Source organism: Meles meles, chromosome 5, assembly GCF_922984935.1.
Source record: "Meles meles chromosome 5, mMelMel3.1 paternal haplotype, whole genome shotgun sequence".
In the NCBI taxonomy this organism is placed as follows: Eukaryota; Metazoa; Chordata; class Mammalia; order Carnivora; family Mustelidae; genus Meles; species Meles meles.
The window spans coordinates 142,791,244-142,810,014 of NC_060070.1; the positions used below are offsets into that span (position 1 = coordinate 142,791,244).

General features: G+C 46.0%; 1 protein-coding gene across 7 annotated transcripts in view; it reads right to left on the bottom strand.

Moving 5' to 3' along the window:
• ATXN1 (ataxin 1) overlaps nt 1–18,771 on the bottom strand; it is a 394,638-nt gene that overhangs the window by 202,972 nt on the left and 172,895 nt on the right. Inside the window, exon 5 of one of the 7 annotated variants that reach the window (XR_006818293.1) lies at nt 360–1,226. The exons of the other annotated variants lie outside the window; for them this stretch is intronic. The gene's annotated coding sequence lies outside the window, so the exon portion shown is untranslated. Of the gene's footprint in view, nt 1–359; nt 1,227–18,771 lie in introns of those variants that run through there. 7 annotated transcript variants of the gene reach the window in all.

Genomic DNA, 18,771 nt, shown 5'->3' on the forward strand with positions numbered 1-18,771 from the left:
CCAACTCTCAGCAGGCAGGAGGCCCTGGGATCATGGATCGTCAAGCGCCAGGGCCTCTGAGCCGGCAGTCCAGCCTCCCTGTCCAACAAACAGGGACGCTGTGACCCTCCAACATACAGTAACTTCGCCCCGGTTCAGAGGGGCATGGCTCCAACTAGGGATCTCTGGCCTCCTGCTCCTGAACACGCAGAACCACAAGGAGCAAAAGTGGGATGGGAACTGTGGGAGGCACCAAAAGACTGCCTCACAATGTCAAATGATGCAAGAAATACGCATCTGTGCGAAATTCTCTCCGAAGGCCCTCCAGGATAAAACATCCTACCCCCCAGTCACCCGAAGGTTTGTCCCAAGTGTTATGAGGTCCTCTAACGCAAAGGGCAACAATGAAAGATATTACAGAAAGATCACTTTTCCATGCTGCTCGCGTGTCTCTGTAATGGGTGAATGGGGAAGAGACAGGAGAAGCACCCAGGCCTTTCAATGTGCTCCCAGCTTCTGCCGGAATGTGAGACGCGGCCGCTCAATCATTAGCATACCCGATTTGCATTCACTCCAGATGAGATTTCATCATTGCATCATATTTATTCATCCCTTAATATAAATCTAAATTGCTCTCTTCAAATAGCAGAGAGCACTGTGCTTGGGTAAGGGGAAAGAGAGATCATCACGGTGAGAGGCGCGCAGCGTTTTCCTCTGCTCTCCCTCCCACGGGCTGCACTCTTCCCAGGCTCATCCCAGGGCTCAGAGAACATGCGATCGTCTTTGGTTTCTCACAGTGGGGGGCTCTCGGTAGAGGGAAATTATGGTAGCCCTCAACCTTCCCACCAAATACTGCAGGAGCACCTAGGAAGTCCTGCTGGAGGTGAGCCCAGACGCCTTCACAGCAGCCAAACAACTCACTGGCAGACAAAAGACGACCAAGATTACAGCCTCTCCCGGAAGACAGTCATGTGTCTGAACCTGGAAAAGTCTGCTTGGAGATAAAGAACAATTTTTTTTTTTTTTTTTAACAGAAAGTGAGGCATTAAACTATGGATGTCCACAAATGATCTCCGGGAATGACGGGACACGGGGTCCAGAAAATGAGCAGCAGGCAGAGAGACACGGGGCCATGGTGGTTTCTGCTGGTCGCTTCCCATTGTGCCCACCGCCACATCCCGTGGGGGAAGGCCCATGTCCCACCAGCTCTGCTTTTCGGGATGAGAAGAAATGTACGGTGCCTTTTCCTGTGAAAGGAAAATTGGCCTCATCATCTAGAAGCATCTGTTCAAAAGTACTGACTCTAATTCTTCTCGTTAGGGGACAGGACATGACCGGGGCACACACACACCAGTGTGTATTTTTAAAAGAGTAAAAATCTTAAATGAAAGCCCTTTATTGGCTTGCACATATGCTAAAGGAAGGTTCGCAGAAGACTCCTTCCGGGAAGGCATGCTCAGAGAATAAGAATGACCCGTTCCCTCTCAGCTGAACTCCGCACTGTGCCTTGAAGCAGGGCATGTGTGACAAATTTTACCCAGTAATTCTGTTGTCATGTGTCCTAACCTCTATGACTTCAGCTCCTTCTAAGCAAGAGCCTCTGCATGGTCAGGGCTCAGAGGGATTTAGATGGCTTCAGGTATCCATAGCTGAGCGCGGAGAAGACGGGTCCTTAAAAATGAACCCTAACTTCTGGCTTGGGGGCTCAAGGCCAACGCCTTCCCACAGGGTAACTGGAGATGCGGTCAGCGGGCTAGATCTGTCCTGTCCTGGGGTTGCTGAAAGGACTTAGCCAAAGTAACAGAGGTTGTCACCCCTAAACCCCAACTCAATGACAGCACGTGACAACGTGACGAAATACATCTTTACCCGTAATTCTTTTTCACGACAGGCCTGAAGTACTCAAAATGCTAAGAGACACATCGGGGTATTTTGGGACCGGGAGTTAGAAGAGTCCTGTCTCCTGGGTCTGCCACCAACTGGCTGGGGGGCCTGAGGAAGTCACAGGACTTCTGTGGGCCCCGGTTTTTAATGCCAGGGGAAACAAGGGAGTTCATGGATTTCTACAGTCGTCTGCATTCTCAAAGCTTCTGCTTCCATGCTCCTTGTCTTTCCCTCTTGCCAACAGGGACTAAGAGTGTTAGAAATGTTGTGCTTTTGACCCCAGAGGAATGTGACAAGGGCCTTCCTTGCATTGTTCCCACAGTAACCAGAGCCAGCTGTCCAGGCAGGCCAGCCAAGTTATGGAGCATGGACGCGCAAAACTGGGGGCTGTGCATAGAAGAGCCCACTTCCAGGTTTCCCTGCTTCCTCTGGGCCCTGGTCTGCAGGTCAGCACCCTCCTGGGAGCACAAGAATGGGTCTGTGATCTTTAATAAGTAATAGTGGAGGCTTTAAAATCTGGAGTGTAGCCACAATGGCCTGAGGCTCCCCCAAGCACAGCGAGAGGACACAGGTATGTCCCTGCTTCTCTGAATCTGCAAGCAACCCCTGGGATGGGGGGCGTGGTGGGGGGGGGGGGGCGCAGCATTCAAGGTCAGGGTGCCCAGAAGAGGGACGGTCTCTTTCTGAGTATGTGATGATGCTAAGTCCTGTTCAAAGAAGGGGCCTCGAGTGAGAGTGAAAAGCTAAGATGAGATCTTCATCAGAAAATCTTGGGGTGAGCCAAGATTTGTAAGCATGCAGTTCTGCACCGGCAAGCCCATGAAGGATTTCCTCTTTGCCTGCAGCCTGCATCTGCGATCCTAATGAGGGAAGATCACTGGAAAGCATTACCATTATTTTTAGCTTTTCTAAGGGAGGGAGGAGTGTTTGAAAGGGCAGAATGGAAAGGAATGTAGGGCAAGGGTGTGGGGGGGGTGGGAGAGAAGGGAAGATTGGGAAAAATAAGGACTTGCAGGACAGAGAAGCAGCTCCTTCCTCCTTTCTTGATAGATGGCTGTGGCCAAAACCATATCAAGGACTTCAGGTCCAGAGATCTGGAGACAAAGAAGTTTCTGGAAGGAAATCAGGTTTCTGCAAGCATGGCAAATGTGCACTTCAGCTTGTGGGATTTTTCTTTCTTTCTTCTTCTTCTTCTTCTTTTTTTTTTTTACCTTCCAAATGTAGCAGATGAGGCCCTCCTAGAAAGCCCTTCTCGTAAAAGAGTTTGATAGCCCTTCTCTGGGTGGGAAAGCTGCCCCAGCGAACCCGAACCCCCAAGAAACACCCTCTTCTGGGTGCACAGAGATCCTGAATGGTCCACATGAAAAGGAGATGAATGGATCCTCTTAATGACTTTATAACTTTAAAATGGCAAGGAGGACCCCGCGGCTTCTGGGGTGACCAAAATCTGGGCCAAGAACATAACGTTTTGAGAGAGGATTTTTTTTTCTTCCTTTTTTCTTTCTCTCTCTTTTTTTTTTTTTTTTTTTGGCAATAGATCGTAAAAAGTCTCCTTAATGAGCTGCAAAAGCCAAGGCAAGTATTTTCTTCCTCAATTCAGAGGTCTGGTAACTGCTCAAACACTGTCCAAAGGGGCTTAATCACATACTACTTCCTGGCTGAGACTGGTAAAGCAAGGTTGCAAAATATTCAAGACACCGACATCGACATGGGCCTGGAGCTCACAAAGGAACTCAAGAATCGGTTTCCCACTTCAAAAATAGGACCTAACAAAGTTGGTGCTCTAGGAGAAGAGTTGCTGTATTTCGCTTAATGGAACTAAATCTGTGCCCATTTAAATCATGAGCAGGTGGCACTCGGTAGCAAAGAAAGCCCTGAAAATATTCACATTTCGTGAATGCGGTTGTATGTATAATTAGCTGAAATTTATTTTAAAGTACTCTAATCTTTTGTACTGCATTTTTTTTTTTATAATTCAAACTGGTGAGGAAAAGAGAGCAGCTTCTGAATTTATTATGAAAACACAGCCACCGTATTATCTGTTAAAATTTTTTTTTTTGAAAGATGGGCAAGGCGTCAGAAAGCCTCTAATAGGACATATGTTAGGATCACACCAATGGAAAGGGCTTGCTTGCTTTCCCAGGAAGGAGTCTGTTGTTTGGGAGAAGTAAGTGAGCTAAAGGAAAGCACCCCGTAGAAGAGTAGACGGAAAGAATCAAAGGTAGACATTTAGAAGCACAACATTTTCTCTTAACTACTACATGGAAAATTTCAAACGAGCCCAAAGGACTTGCAAGAGAGGACCAGACACTCATTACGCAGCACCAATAATGACCAACTCGTGGTCGATCTCTGCCTGCAAGCAAATCCCAGAAATACCACTGACTCCCTAAATATTTCAGTGTGAAGCACGGCATTGGGAAGCTCCCTCATTTTCTCGAGTGCCTGACAAGTCAAATGTCCTGCGGCCGGAACCAGGTCTTCTCACCTGAGGGTCAGATGTTCTCTCTCCTCTAAGCACCCCTGTCTCTCTTGCCCTAGCCACCCCCAGACCACAGTTAACAAGAACACAGAAAACAAGCATTGCGCTGGGTTAGACATCACAAAATCCTCTGTTTTAATCTAATTTTAATTTTAATTTGCCACTTTACTGAGCCTTAACTGTCCTGGCTATTAAGTAGAGCTATGAGATTGCCACCATGAGATACAATTACTTACGACATACTTACAAAAGGTATCTCCAACTCGCAACAGTTATTTCTGATGTGTTCTCATAGATTTGGGGACAAACTGTGAGAAGTTATGGAGCTCTGGAAACGCCAGCGAGGTGAGGTCTCCCATGTTAAGGCTTTGGGGGAGGGCACACATAATTATTATGTAACTGTACCCTGAAAGCCTTTCCATGACACGTTTATTTATTTTTCACATATAAATTAGAACCAACTATTTCAACATGTTGAAATGAAAGTTTCTATGAAAAACAAATGTTTCATATAATATAAATCAACATTTCCCAAAGAGGAAAGAGGCAGGCCCTCTCCCTGGGGGGAATTCTAGCATCTTTCAGAGAAAGAACAGGCAAGCCCAAGGAAAGTGAAAAGGAAAAAAAGAAACATTCCCTCCCTTTGTCATGGACTTGCCAAACCCCTAACTGAAGGGGACTGACAATAGAACACCAAACATTCTCAAGGAAGTGTCCAAGCCTGGAAAAATAATAACTGAATGCAGGGTTTTGTGCGATGGACCAAACTACGCTGCTCAATGGCATCCTTTTTCCTTCTCAAAAAAACACACCAAGCTCCTGTCCAGGGGAGGTTATGGGAGAGAGGTCGTTACGTTTAAGAAACCCCATGCTAAGTCAACCCCAAACCTTGAGCCGAGGCTTTAAGTGCACTTGCTTTCAAAAGCCAAACCACAGAAAATCTTGTCATTTCTTCCTAGACACTGGCAACAAATGCCTTCCATGTGTAACCTCACCATAAAACCCGAACGATGGGGCCAAGGTCACAGAGAAGCAGGCGGGTCTGGGAAAAGGGCCTACCCGCCTGTGTTAGCTTTCTGGGACGGCCATAAACCAAAGTACCCCACGCTGGGGTTGGGGGGAGGGATTCAACAACAGATGTTTATTTCCCCCAGTTCTGCAGGCTGGAAGTCCAAGGTCGGGATGTCGGTAGGGTCGGTTCCTTCCGAGACCATGAAAGAAGGATCTGTTCCAGACCTCTCTCCTAGCTTCTGGTGTTTGGCAGGCTATCTTTGGTATTCATTGGCCTGTCTTCAGTCCCGTCTTCATGTGGCATTCTCCCAGCATTTGTCTTGATGTCCAAATTCCCTCTTTTTATGAGGACACCGGTCCTACTGGCCTAGGGCCCTCCTAATGACCTCATCTCAACAGGGTCATCTGCAAAGACCCTATTTCCAAGTAATGGTACATTCATAGATACAGGAGGATAGGACTTCCACATCTGGGGAGGCGCGGGACACAATTTAACGCAAAACACCGCCGTATCCACACCTAACTTAAGAGAGACAAGGGAGGGAAGCCAAGCCAGTTCCCAGGAGGTCTCTCTTGTCCCACAGAGCTTGCCACCCGCGTTTTAGCTTGTCCACGGCTGCTCAGAGGAACACACAAGAATGAGCACACCATGCCTATGGACAGGCCCTAGCAAAGCATCGGTCAGCTTGATCATGTTAGCGGGGCCCGTTTGCACGACCCTCCCTCCTGCACCTGGCCTCAGCTTGGGTCATGCGGGTCCCGTGCAGTCTGCGTGTCACTTTGGTCCCTTTCAACCTCAGGACTGCACAGAAGTCATTCACAGTGTCTGCCAATTTAACATCCTCTGCTACATTTTCCGCTCTCCTTTGTCCTTTTGTGTTTGGGACGAGCCAAGAGGTATCTTAGAAAAGGAAATAAAAATACATTTTTGACCTATTTCTACAGCCACCAGAATGACTGGACCATGATGGTCACTGTTAAATATGCTCTTCTGGGGCGCCTGGGTGGCTCAGTGGGTTAAGCCTCTGCCTTCAGCTCAAGTCATGATCTCAGGGTCCTGAGACTGAGTCCCGCATCGGGCTCCCTGCTCAGTGAGGAGTCTGCTTCTCCCTCTCCCTCTCTCCCTGCTTGTGCATATGCTCTCTCTCTCTGTCAAATAAATAAAATCTTTTAAAAATAAATAAAAAATGAATATGCTCTTCTGCAGTTTTAAAAGGTGTCTTCTAAGGATGAACACTGTGCACTATAATTGTTCAACAATTCTAACAGGCAGCGACCACATCAGGATTCCCACTTTCTAGAGGAGGAAACTAAAGGGTCAGGTAATTCAGTAATGGACACACAGCTAGTAAATCACAGAGCCCAAATATAGACTCATCCCTTCTGACGTCAAGTGCTGTGTTCTTCCACAATATATCATAAGACATAGTCGATGTGAAGTTGTCAAGGATTCAGCTTTTTTCTTGACTCTAAGCAGTATGGTAGCAACAATAAAGCCTTATGTTTATAATTTCACATTTTAAGACATCTTTCAAAATGTTTCAATTTGAGGTTTTATGTATCCTTCTAAAAAAAACAGGTGAGTCACTCTTCAGCCCATTTTATGGATGATAAATGAAGGCAGAGGTTAAGGAATTGGCCTCAACAAACCAAGAAGTTGACAGTGAAGGGAATAAGAATTTCTGCATACTAACTCAGAAACGGGTATGACTTCATGAAGGGGGTAACTCAACATCTGCATCCTTGGAGATACGTAAAACGGAAAGACAATGATGTACGTTGAAGGATAAAAAGAAAAAACTGAATAAAGTCCCATCAATTTTACCGCAGGAAGAAGCGGTACATATGTGTCACGGGTATCAGAATGGATAGGTACCTGACCGCGCTGGGAGACAGGACAGTCTCCGTTACCTCAGATGCCCCTTAACATGTGAAAAGACTATTCTCAGCAAGTCCCATGAGATCTGTGACTGGTGAAAGACAATATGCTTTCTTTTTTTTTTTTTTTTTTAAGATTTTATTTATTTATTTGACAGAGAGAGATCACAAGTAGGCAGAGAGGCAGGCAGAGAGAGAGGAGGAAGCAGGCTCCCTGCAGAGCAGAGAGCCCGATGCGGGGCTCGATCCCAGGACCCTGAGATCATGACCCGAGCCGAAGGCAGCGGCCTAATCCACTGAGCCACCCAGGCGCCCCGACAATATGCTTTCTTGATCATGACAGACCACCAGATTCCCTTTGGTCTTCCCCAACCTGAATTCATGACAGCAGGCTTCCAGAAGGAAGTGGAAGGGGAGCTAACAGCTTTAGACAAGAGAGGGGACGAAGATGTGCGTCCCAGCGTGGTCATCAGACCACCGTGGTTGGAAGTGCACGTGTGGGGAGGCGGCAGTGGGAGGTGAGGTGGAAGGGAAACACGGGGGCCGTTTTATGCAGGGTCTCTAAGGCCCCTCTGAGAAACGGAGATGATTCTGGAAAACGTGAAGGTATTCCCAGTGGGATGGAGCAGGGGAATGACCTCACCAGATGTGTGCTGCCTGCTGCCACTAAGGGAGGGACTTTCAAACCCACAAGTCAAGCCCTGACCTCTCTGCCAGGATCTAGATATGTCTTCCAGAATGCCTGCTGGGGTGTCTCTACGTGGCTATCCTACAGGCACTTCCAACTGCGTATGTTAGATCTCCACGGTCTTTTCCAGATCTAACGTTCTGTGATTCTACCCAAAGTGGCGGGTCTGAAAAACTGACATTTCCCTGGAGGAGACCGAACATAAACGAGGAACAGAGAAATCCTATTCGAGAGGCAGGGCAAAAAGAGCAATGTCTTTACATTGGGGGGGAAAAAGTATCTGTGTTAGTCATTCCTTTCTAACTTGTGCCCGGGCTCTTAACGGTATGAGACATCTAATCCTGGAGAGGAATGTGCACATGGACATTTGTGGTGGGAGGCTTGGGGCGGTGTGGTTAGACACCATCCAAGGACACAAGCTTTCAGTGACAAGCTAGAATGACTTTCTTGCCCATCAGAGCTGCCCCCCTTCACCTGCAGAGGTTGGGTCTAGAAATAGCAATTAAAGCACAGAGTCAGAACCTTGAATGGCTCAGTACCTCAAGCATCCCTTGTCCCTGGACCCAAAATGACCCACACTCATCTCTCTTACCAACTCATTCTATTACTAGAGACTAAGTGGCCCCTGAATTCTTAGTACGCTATGTGGCAGAGAGCGTCCCCCCAAAGACCGGTGGTGATCAACCTCCATGAGACCCTTTTAAAATAGGACTAAATGTCTTTTTCTGTTAAAGTTTCACTCTGCTGCTTCAAAAGAAACACTAACGCAAAAACCTTTGCTTTCCCAGAGAGGAGAAGCAGCACATTAATTCATATAGTGTGTTTTGAATAAAGCAGCATTTATAACGTAGAGGAATTCCGCTTCCCTCTTCCGGACATCGCTTCCAAACACAAAAATTCAGAGTGTAGGTGGACTGCCACTCCACACACCGAATTTAGAAAGAAACTCATACTCTCCCGACAAGCCTACCTCCTTGAGCCCACGTTCAATGTTTCTCTTGGCTGTGACAGAAGCCACCACTGCGGTCCGCTATCCAGGATCTGATCAGAATGTCATCTCACGGGCCAGGGTCCCCTTGATGTCTCCTCCTGCTGGTGCACACGGGTGCTGTTCAAATACCCTCGAGATTTCCGCACCTGTCTGACAGCCACTCACGCTCCGCACAGCACCTTGCTCACAGAGCAGATTCTCCCTGAGAGCAATCTGACCCGGGCTTCCCTGTCAGAGCAGGCGGCTGCTCTGTGTATCCCAGCTGATAGGACTCTATGCTGTTACAACCACACAGAGCACAATGGCTCTAACTTCAGGAACATGGCCTGTGGCAATGCACACATCCTGTGACCTGGAGATCGCTTCTGAGATATTATCCAGGTACTGCTCTTTCAGGCCATGGGCCTCTAGGATTTGTGCTCCTTGGACAATTGACATGGTCAAGACACACAGGGACATACACACACACCCTACTGCTGGGGTCTGAGAAGACCAATGGCCCTATTGAGTCCCATCATGGTAGCCAAGCAAACCTTCTAGACACTCCACAGCTCAAAGGCAATTTTGATGGACATATGAAAAGTCCATAATAAATCCATAGCAAAATCTACAATGCTCCAATTTTTTTTAGAGATAAAAACTTTTACCCCCATACTCTCTAAGACCTACCTCAGGAAGATCTGCCTCAGAGAGTTTTAGGAAACTCTCTGGATCTTCATGGTGGTCTCCCATGGCCTCCCAAGGGAGAGTCGGGGCCCCTCCTAGATGTTTCCTCTATTGTAATCGACCAGTTACTTGTTCACTTACTGTCCTACAGTAATGATGACGTACAGGGTCACAGAATAGAGACCATTTGCTTTGGCATCTTCAGTCCTTAGCAACCTACTTGGCACAAACGTAGAATCTCAAAGAATATGAGTGGACTGATTGAATATACAATCCAATGTTCTATTCATTCATCCAGTCATGGTAAGTACAATGATCTCTTGCCGTATCTGGCATTGACCGTGGCCCTCAACGGCCTGTGCCTGTGGCCATCCTAACTAGGAGAGGATCATCTCCCCTAAATGAGACAGTGAACTTGCCACATTTGAAGTCCATGAGGAACTAACAGCTTTTGTAAGGTCTCTCCTTTGAGAGAACCAGGAGGCTTGAAAAGAATCTTAAAAAAGGGAAAGCTGTTTTGAAAGAGAGTGCAAGCAAAACCTACAGCATTTAGCAGGGAACAGTTATTCCTCTGCACATAGACCATTTTTTGGTGGGAGAGGGCAACACTGTGAGTGGCAGTTTTTCATGCAGTTCGAGGCTAAGGCCCTTTAAATGGGATCTCTTCTATGGCACTGACATCTGGACGATGCGCCGTAAGTAGACTAGGGTGTGTTTATGCCATGACACACATGGTTTAAGATACTTCGACTGAGGGCAAAAGATAATTTGGGGGGAAATGTTCAAATCCGCATGAGACTAATCTATAAATGGTAAAGCAAGTGAATCATGGAAAATTTGATGCCAGACAAAACAACAGCTTTTGTTCAAGTCCATCCAGAAGTTTCTCCTGAAGACCTACTACGTGCTTGGCACCACGCCAGGATTTGTGGGGAATATGGAAGAAAGCATCACCGTGGTTCAGACCCGAGTCCCTCCCACCAGTTTCTAAAGCCGCCCCGTACCCTGCTGCCAGGTTTCCAACATGTGAATGCAATAGTGCCCTCGTGCTTCCAGCCACCCCCATCATAACCCTATTTCAAGCAAGACAAACAAGACCTTCTTCAACCCCAGGTCTGACAACTGCTCCCGTCTACCACCTCGTAACCTCTCACTGCCTCGGCCATAATCCCTTACTCATGCCTCCCTGGGTTTAAGGCTCCTTGACTCCTTGAGAGCCTTTGAAAACACTGTCCTTCTCTGCCCTCCCTGGAACATGTTGCCTACTTAGTCTTCATAACTCATCGCTCAGACAAATCTTTCCAATAAACACTTCTCCATCCCCATCCTGATGTGGTTCTGTGTACGAGTTTCCCCAGCACTCTCTGTGTATCATGGGGCCTGACACATGGACTTCTTCCTTCTTTCCTTCTCTCTGCTGCCTCCTCTGCCCATCTAGAAACACTACAGAGTGACTGCTCCCACAAAGCCCTGTGCTATGGTAGATACATACAACACCTCTAGTCAACCCGCACAACTTCCGGATTGTAGGCATGACTTCTGATGAGCAAGTACGCTCAGAGAGGTTTAGGAACTTGGTCAAATTCACCAGCCAGCAAACGTTAGAGTGAGATCCTCCTGCTCCAAGCTCAGGAAGGTGAGAAGACACTCCTGAGACACATGCCCAGAGTACAGTGTGAAAGTCACATCCGGGGCTCTGGCGTGAGACCAGCCAGGGGTGCGCACGTCCTCTGGGCTGGAGTGGGGGGCATACCCACAGTCTGTTCACTCCCCAGGACTATCTCTTTCCTGCATACCATACAGATGATTAGATAGTGAGTCCCCCCAAAACCACCCACCAGCTTCTCTCATTCGTGCAGTCAGCCTAAACTCCTTTTGTTTTTAACCACAACCTACCAGCTCTGTATATTAAACGTTTCCAACAAGCATCAAAGCCTCAGTTGTCACTGTTTTCTGTTTGTTTTCTGATTCTGCTAATGCAAGGGACAGCCCGTCCTAGTATTTATTACTAGAGTAACGTCAGGTTCAGGGTTAGCACATAAAATACCTCTCCAGTTTCTTTGCGAGAGATCAAAACGCTCTCTTAATGGCAACATCAAAAAGAATCTACATGTAAACATGTTTCAGCAGGAATGCCTTTCCCTTCAGGGGTTTCTCAATATCTGGAACTCTTTATTAGTCACCTCTGCTTATAAATGGTAGATTTCACTCTTTCTGCTAAGCCTTTTCTGAACTCTTCATCATGTTTGCTGATAATTCCTGTTTTGTGCCATTCTTTGGCTCATAATATTCTGGGGGGGAAAATGACCCTAGAAATATTTTGGTTTATCACATGCCTTGATTGGGGGGAAGGAGGGAACCCTGAAGAAAATGACATTTTTACCTCTTCTTCCTCCCTATCCCTTTCTCTCTCCTCTCCTCCATTTCTCCTTTAGCAAAAGCCCTTACCTAATCCTCATGGATCGGTAAATATGGTGCTATATATTCGTATAGCTCCTTGGTCTTTTCACTGGATTGGCAAAAGAAAAATAGCAGGGGATTGGGATATAATTGCTACCTTCTTCCTTTCCAGCGTGGACTTCCCACTCAAAGTCCTCAGTGCTGGTAAGGAAAATCAGCCTACCATTACGTCACTGCAGGAGAATTGGCAGCACTTCCAAACTGCTCTCTGCTCATGATAAAGCCTTACAAACACCAATGGACATTAACCCTGCCCAGCCCCAAAGGCGGCCTCACTGTTAATGGGGGACACATGAGAAGCATTCCATTAACGTTAGAAATACCACCAGGCTGTCCACCATCCGTCGCTGTGATTTAACACTGTTCCGGAGGAATTAGCCAATTTAATTACAAAGGAGAAAGGAAGGAGAGGTATAAAATTGGAAAAGAGGCAATAAAATCATTACTTGCATATGCTGTGGCTGCAGATCTGAGCAAATCAGCTGAACGACTACTGTAGACATTACAGAATTCCATAAGGTAATTAACAAAATTCATATGCAAAAATCAACAGCCTTCCTCAATGATAGCTGGTAAAAAGGAACCCGTTTTTAACAGCAACTGAAATCCAAGATACTCGGATGATAAACTGGATGAGAAATACGCAAGAGGTATGAAAAAAAAAATTCAAAACACTACTGAGGAACAGAGAGGCCAGGAACATCTGGAAAGCTCTACCTGTTCTTAAACAGGAAGTCACTATCAAGAAAGACAGTAATTCTACCCCAAATAAATCTATAAACTTAACACAACGTCAAAATATGCCATGAGGAAGTTAACTCTGAAGTTCATATGGAAAAATACATAGGAAAGGATATCCAGAGAAATGACGCAAAAAGCAATAAGGAAAGACTAGTAGAGCAGGTAACAGAAATACTTATTATGAAGCTCCAGAAACTACATCAGTGGGCCCTGGTACAGGAACAGCAAGTAAGATCAATAAGACAAATACCTAAACTCAAACGCATACTGAATTCAGTGCACGATAATGAGAGAAGGAACCTTGAACACTTAGATGGCCACCTGGAAAAAGTCGAATCAGATCCCTAGTTCCCAACCTACACTACAATAAATTCCAGAGTGACCAAAGATTTAAAGGCAAAAACCGAAAATACAAAAATACTAGAAAGAACCTTGAAAACATGATGCTGAGTAGAAGCAGCCCGTCACAGAAGACTAAAATTATATAACTCCACTCATAGAAGTGTCCAGAAGAGGCCAATCCATAACGAAAGCAGATTAGTGGTTACTGGGGGCTGGGGGTGCGGAATGGGGAGTTGTCAGCTAATGCATATGGGGTTTCTTTTGGGTGTAATGAAAATTTTCTGAAATTAGATTGTGGTGATGGTTGCCCAACTCTGTAAATGCACTAAAACCACTGAACAGTACACATTAAAAGAGTGCATTTTATGGTATGTGGGTTCTAGCTCCATAAAGCTATGATTTAAAAAACACTAAGCAAACCTATGAGACCATTTTTTTACATAATGTTTGACTGGAGAAGGCCTATGCATATCAAAAAGCAGAGGGTGCCTGGGTGGCTCAGTTGGTTAAGCGGCTGCCTTCAACTCAGGTCATGATCCCAGGGTCCTGGGATCAAGTCCCACATCAGGCTTCCTGCTCAGTGGAGAGCCTGCTTCTCCCCCTCTCTCTGCCTACTTGGGCTCTCTCTCTCTCTGTCAAATAAATAAATAAAAATCTTAAAAAAAAAAAAAAAAGCAGAAAGCCAGAAAACAAAACCTGATAAGACTACATCATTTTAAAAACAAATCCTGCATAAAGAAAATAGGTCAAAAAATAAATGGGAAAATTAAAAAGTACAAGACAAAAGGATGAATTCGCTTGAACTACTAAGCGCTCCTAAAAATCAATTCGCTGGAAAGACCAAAAACCCCGGAAAACAGGGGCAATGAATGTCAGCATGCAATTCTCAGAAAAACAAACAGGAATGGCTCTTAAACATGTGAAAACATATTCAATCATCACCGTAATGAGCGAACTCACATGAAAGCTACTCAAAGACAGTATTTTTTCACCTCTTCGATTGGCACAGACCATGAAGTTTAATAACACTGTCTGTGGAGAAAAGGCGCACTCACGCAGTGCTGGTGGGAGCCTACATTAGTGCAGATGCCAAATTGGAGGGCAATTTGGCAAGGTTTATCAAAATTAAAACTGCACATTCCTTTTGATCCAACAATTCCACTTGAGTAATTTCTCCTCCAGAGATCCTTGCTGACATATAAAATGCTATTTATAGAAAGTAATTCACCCAAGCATTGTTCATAGTAGCAAATAATTGCAAACAAGCGAAAGTCCATCAATGTGGGACCGGAACAGAGTGTAGCAAAATCATACAACTGAATACTATTTAGATACTAAAAAGAGGAAAGACCTTCCAGGATGCACGGTTAGGTTACACCCCCCCCCCAAAAAAAAGTAAAGAACAGTTTGCATGGTGTAAACATGGTTTCTTTTTTTTTTTTTTAACAAACATATTTTTGCTTATGTAGTTGTAAAATATCCTGAAAGGTATTTCAGGCTACGTGAATGCTAAGGAAAGAAAACAGTAATGGAGCCTGCCTCTAGGAGTGAATTTGAGGACTGGGGAGCAGAACTAAGAAACTTATTTTTCCTTGGACATTTATAGGGCACCTTTTATACTTCTAGGGATTTAAAAGAAATTAGTTAATTCTCTTAGTTAAAAGAAAGAAAACAAGTATGGCAAGGACACTGATATACAAAATAAACAAAATATGGGATCGAATGTGCCAGAGGTTTGGGGTTTATTTTTAATATAGTTATATTTCAGAAAAAAACTAATAATTAAAGAAGACCCCTCACCATCCAGTGACCATCCAGGAGGCTGACTTGTCTTTTGCAAAACAGATGCATTCAGTGAAGCTTCCGATGCGTGGGGCTTTGGTGAGCTCGCCTTCTCCCCACGCACACCCACATGCCCACAGTGGGCAGGGCTACTCTCCACGCCTAGGGGAATAATTCCACCTTCATAATTCACTCAAATACGACCAAAGCAACAGCTGGACATGTCCCAACTCGGGAGGTTTGTTTAGATCTATCCTCGGGACACCAGAAAATCCGATTTTGCCTATTTCCAAGACTTGCCTATTGCTACTAACTGAATTATTAAGTCTCTCATTGGCCATCACTTAAATTTAGAACAAAAGAGCGATAAAAACATCCTGATAAACACTGTAATGAATTCATCATACATTCCCTTAATGCACTTGTTCTAAGGGGGTGGTGTATGGGGGGAGGGTAAGGACAGGAGGATGAAGACCAATTTAATGCACTTATTCTAAGGGGGTGGTGTGTGTGTAAGGGGGTAAGGACAGGAGGATGGAGACCAATCTGTACCCGCCTGGCTCCTTTCTGATTACCCTATGAAGGAGCCCTTGGCGCTCAGGCAGAACAGACCAGTCAGCAAAAGCAAGCACTTTCAGACTCAAACAAAACTGTTCATTCTAACCCTCTCCCAGAGACTGTAGAAAATCCATTTGTCCTCACCTCTTCTGTCAAGTGGAACGTTTTGGAATCCCTTGAAGACACACATCTCTCCTACTTTTCCCCATTTATGACCTTCTCAGCCATTAGAGGCCTTTTTTCCATTGTCCACCTGGCAGGCTGGAGGGCAGAGGTGGCTGAAATTCACAGGTAATGTGTAACTTTGTTTTAGCCGCAAATTTCAACCTCCTGTCCTATAGATGAGAAAAATGACCCTTTCGCGTTCCTGTCTGCGTTCATGAAGGAGGGAATGAGCAGCTAATAGGCTTGTGCATAGCTTAGAGAAACTCCCAGAAATGAAAAATCAAAAGAATATCAAGAAACATCTTATAAAAACTCAGGCTTCCTACCCAACTGGCCTCTGAAAGACTCCTCTGAATTCCTGATGGCTCGTATTGTCTGGTGCGCAGTGTATCTGATCCCGGAGGTCAGCCCCACTGCTACGTCTGAGGCCACGGGGCTGGGGCAACGCACAGAACGGATGAGAAGAGACAGGTGAAGGACTTACGTCTCAAGAGTTTCTGAAAGCAAGAGGAGTAACTAACTATTCCTCGGCAGAAAGCAGGAGTGGTGGTAAGTTTCGAAGAGAGTGGGCAGGAGGGGCAGCAGTTGGGAGGAAAAAGCAGGGGACCCCAAGCTGTGCCCAGAGAAGGGCGTCCCAGAGTTTGAGGTTTTTGGATGTGGACAGGGGTAAAGCAGGGTCGGCTTGAGTGGATAAACAGGCCGTAGCGGTGGCAGGATGTGTGGGTCTGGCATGAAGGAGGTGAGGTTCAGGTGAGGAGACAGAGTGTCAGGGCAGAGTCTAAGAAGGGTTGGGCTGGACGGAGCCCCCCACTCAAACAGAGAAGGAAATGATCACTTTATCCAGGGGAATACAGATGCCTGCTCCAGTCCTCGGGCGTATGAGAAAGCGTCCTGAGCCACATTTCTTAGTTTTCCCAACGAAATCAGATGGAGGGGAGGCTCAAGTACAGAAAGCGAGTTCTCTGAGAGGGGAACAGGAGCCTGAACAGGTGGGTTAATCTTAGGACAGGGAAGGCAGCAGACAGCACTGTGATGAGGAGTGAAATAGACGTGGGTCCTAATCCCAGCTCCTCCCACTTCCCGGCTCCATCACTCAGGCTTGGAGAGGCCCATCTACACCCCACCCCAGGCGTCTGGAAACTGAAGCTGTCTGAGAAATGCTGGGACACACATCCGGTGTGTAGGAGAGAGTCTGGTGGCTGGGAGTGGTGAAAAATTCATTGAGGTTCTTACTCTTCTAACAACCACCTGCTTAAGGAAAATCATTATTAGGAGAGTGAGATAGGTTAGAAGAGAGAACAGTGAAACAAACAAATGACAGCAGGGGGGGGGGCAGGGGTCATTTACTACCTTCACTTATAAATGTCTACACGTCTGCTACATTGAGAAACGAAAACATGCCCACCCAGAAGCTTGTCTGGGAACGTTTGTGGCTGCATGACTCAGGAGAGCCAAGAAGGAGCAGCGGTCAATGGCCGTCAGCTCGCAAGGGGGTCAGCAGAATGGAGCACCTCCACAGAACGGAGCAGAATTCAGTCCTAGCAAGGAATCACCGTGGCGTGCGCGCTCCCGGGGGCAGGGAGCTTGGAAATATTATGTTAAGTGCCAGAGCCAAACACGAGAGTCCACATACTGCCTGATTCTATCTACGTGACCTGTCGAGAACAGGCAAATCTGCAGACAGAGAAAACAGACTAGTGGTTGCCAGGAGCTGGGGGGAAGGGGCTGGGGGAGATGGGAAGTGACGGCTAATGCACCGGGAGTTTCTTTGTGGGGTGATGACAGATGCCCAACTCTGCGAACATAGCAACAATGAAAGATTGTATGTTTAAAAAAAAAAAAAAAACTTAGCTATACAGCTCTTAACGCCTCCTGCTTCCCACCTCCTGGATAAAGAGCATTTGTCTTGCCTGAGTGAGAGCTCTTGACAGCAGAGTATATGCAATGCGGAATTCCATCAATTTCTTTAACCGTGAATATCAGAAGACATCGATCCTCGTCCTCTGGGGACATTGTCAGGTGGGCGCCGGGGAGGTCATTTTGCTTTTTCTTCTAGCTGCTTCTTTCAATCCTGGCTACTGCGTTTGGTTTCCCCACGAGCACAGTGGTTATAAATCAATCTCTGGTTGATCTTCTCAGGCAAAAGCTTTCAGTGGACAGCCCTTTTCATACCTAGTTTCGAGCTTATGAAAAAATACCGGGGGGGGTGCGTGCGGGAGCATTGGTTTTAGGCTTCTCCACATCACAAGGACGGGGGTCCTAAAAGCAATGCTTTCTCCAGACCACTCCAGTTAATAGGCAACATGATTTTCTTTAGGGAACAAATTGCAAGGATAAAGTATTGAAAAACCACTCCCCATGGCCCATTTGATGTTTGATGTATCTGATAAACACGCCAATAATTCTGCCTACACAAAGCAAGCCCTGGTATTATCGGTTCCAGGAAATCAACGTTTTTCACAAAAGTCAGCAGTGTTTTTAAGGGAATACTTCGGTCAAAAAATCAGAATCCCCATTTATTCATTTGCAATCCTCATCATCACAATAACAAAATACAACAGCAAAGAGTATGTCTGCACGGCTCTGAAAGGCCTCTGGGTAATGCTGGCTTTTGACTCCAAAAAGCACACCTGGCCGTAGTCTTCGAACATTCCAGGAATCGAACACAAAAGTATTTCTCAGAGACTTCCACGAAAACCATTTTACTCCATAGAGTTAATCGGGTCTCTTTAAATGTCAACAAAGTTGGGGCACCTGGGGGGCTTAGTGGGTTAAAGCCTCTGCCTTCCACTCATCATGATCCCAGGGTCCTGGGATCAAGCCCCGCTTCGGGCTCTCTGCTCCGTGGGGAGCCTGCTTCCCCCTCTCTCTCTGCTTGCCTCTCTGCCTACTTGTGATCTCTGTCTGTCAAATAAATAAATAAATAAAGTTTTTAAAAAAAATAAAATAAATGTCAATAAAGTCTCTTCATGTGTTTCAGCTTCAAGGTTCAGGACCGAAGGCATGGAACAGATGATGAAGTCCATGTTTTATGACAGGTTACTCTGGTCAGTGGCATGTCAGCTGCAATACATAAACTTCCATGGAGACAAGTACATTCAGTGACTGTAAGTAGCCCACTGGGCCCAATTTTCACGAAGAGGT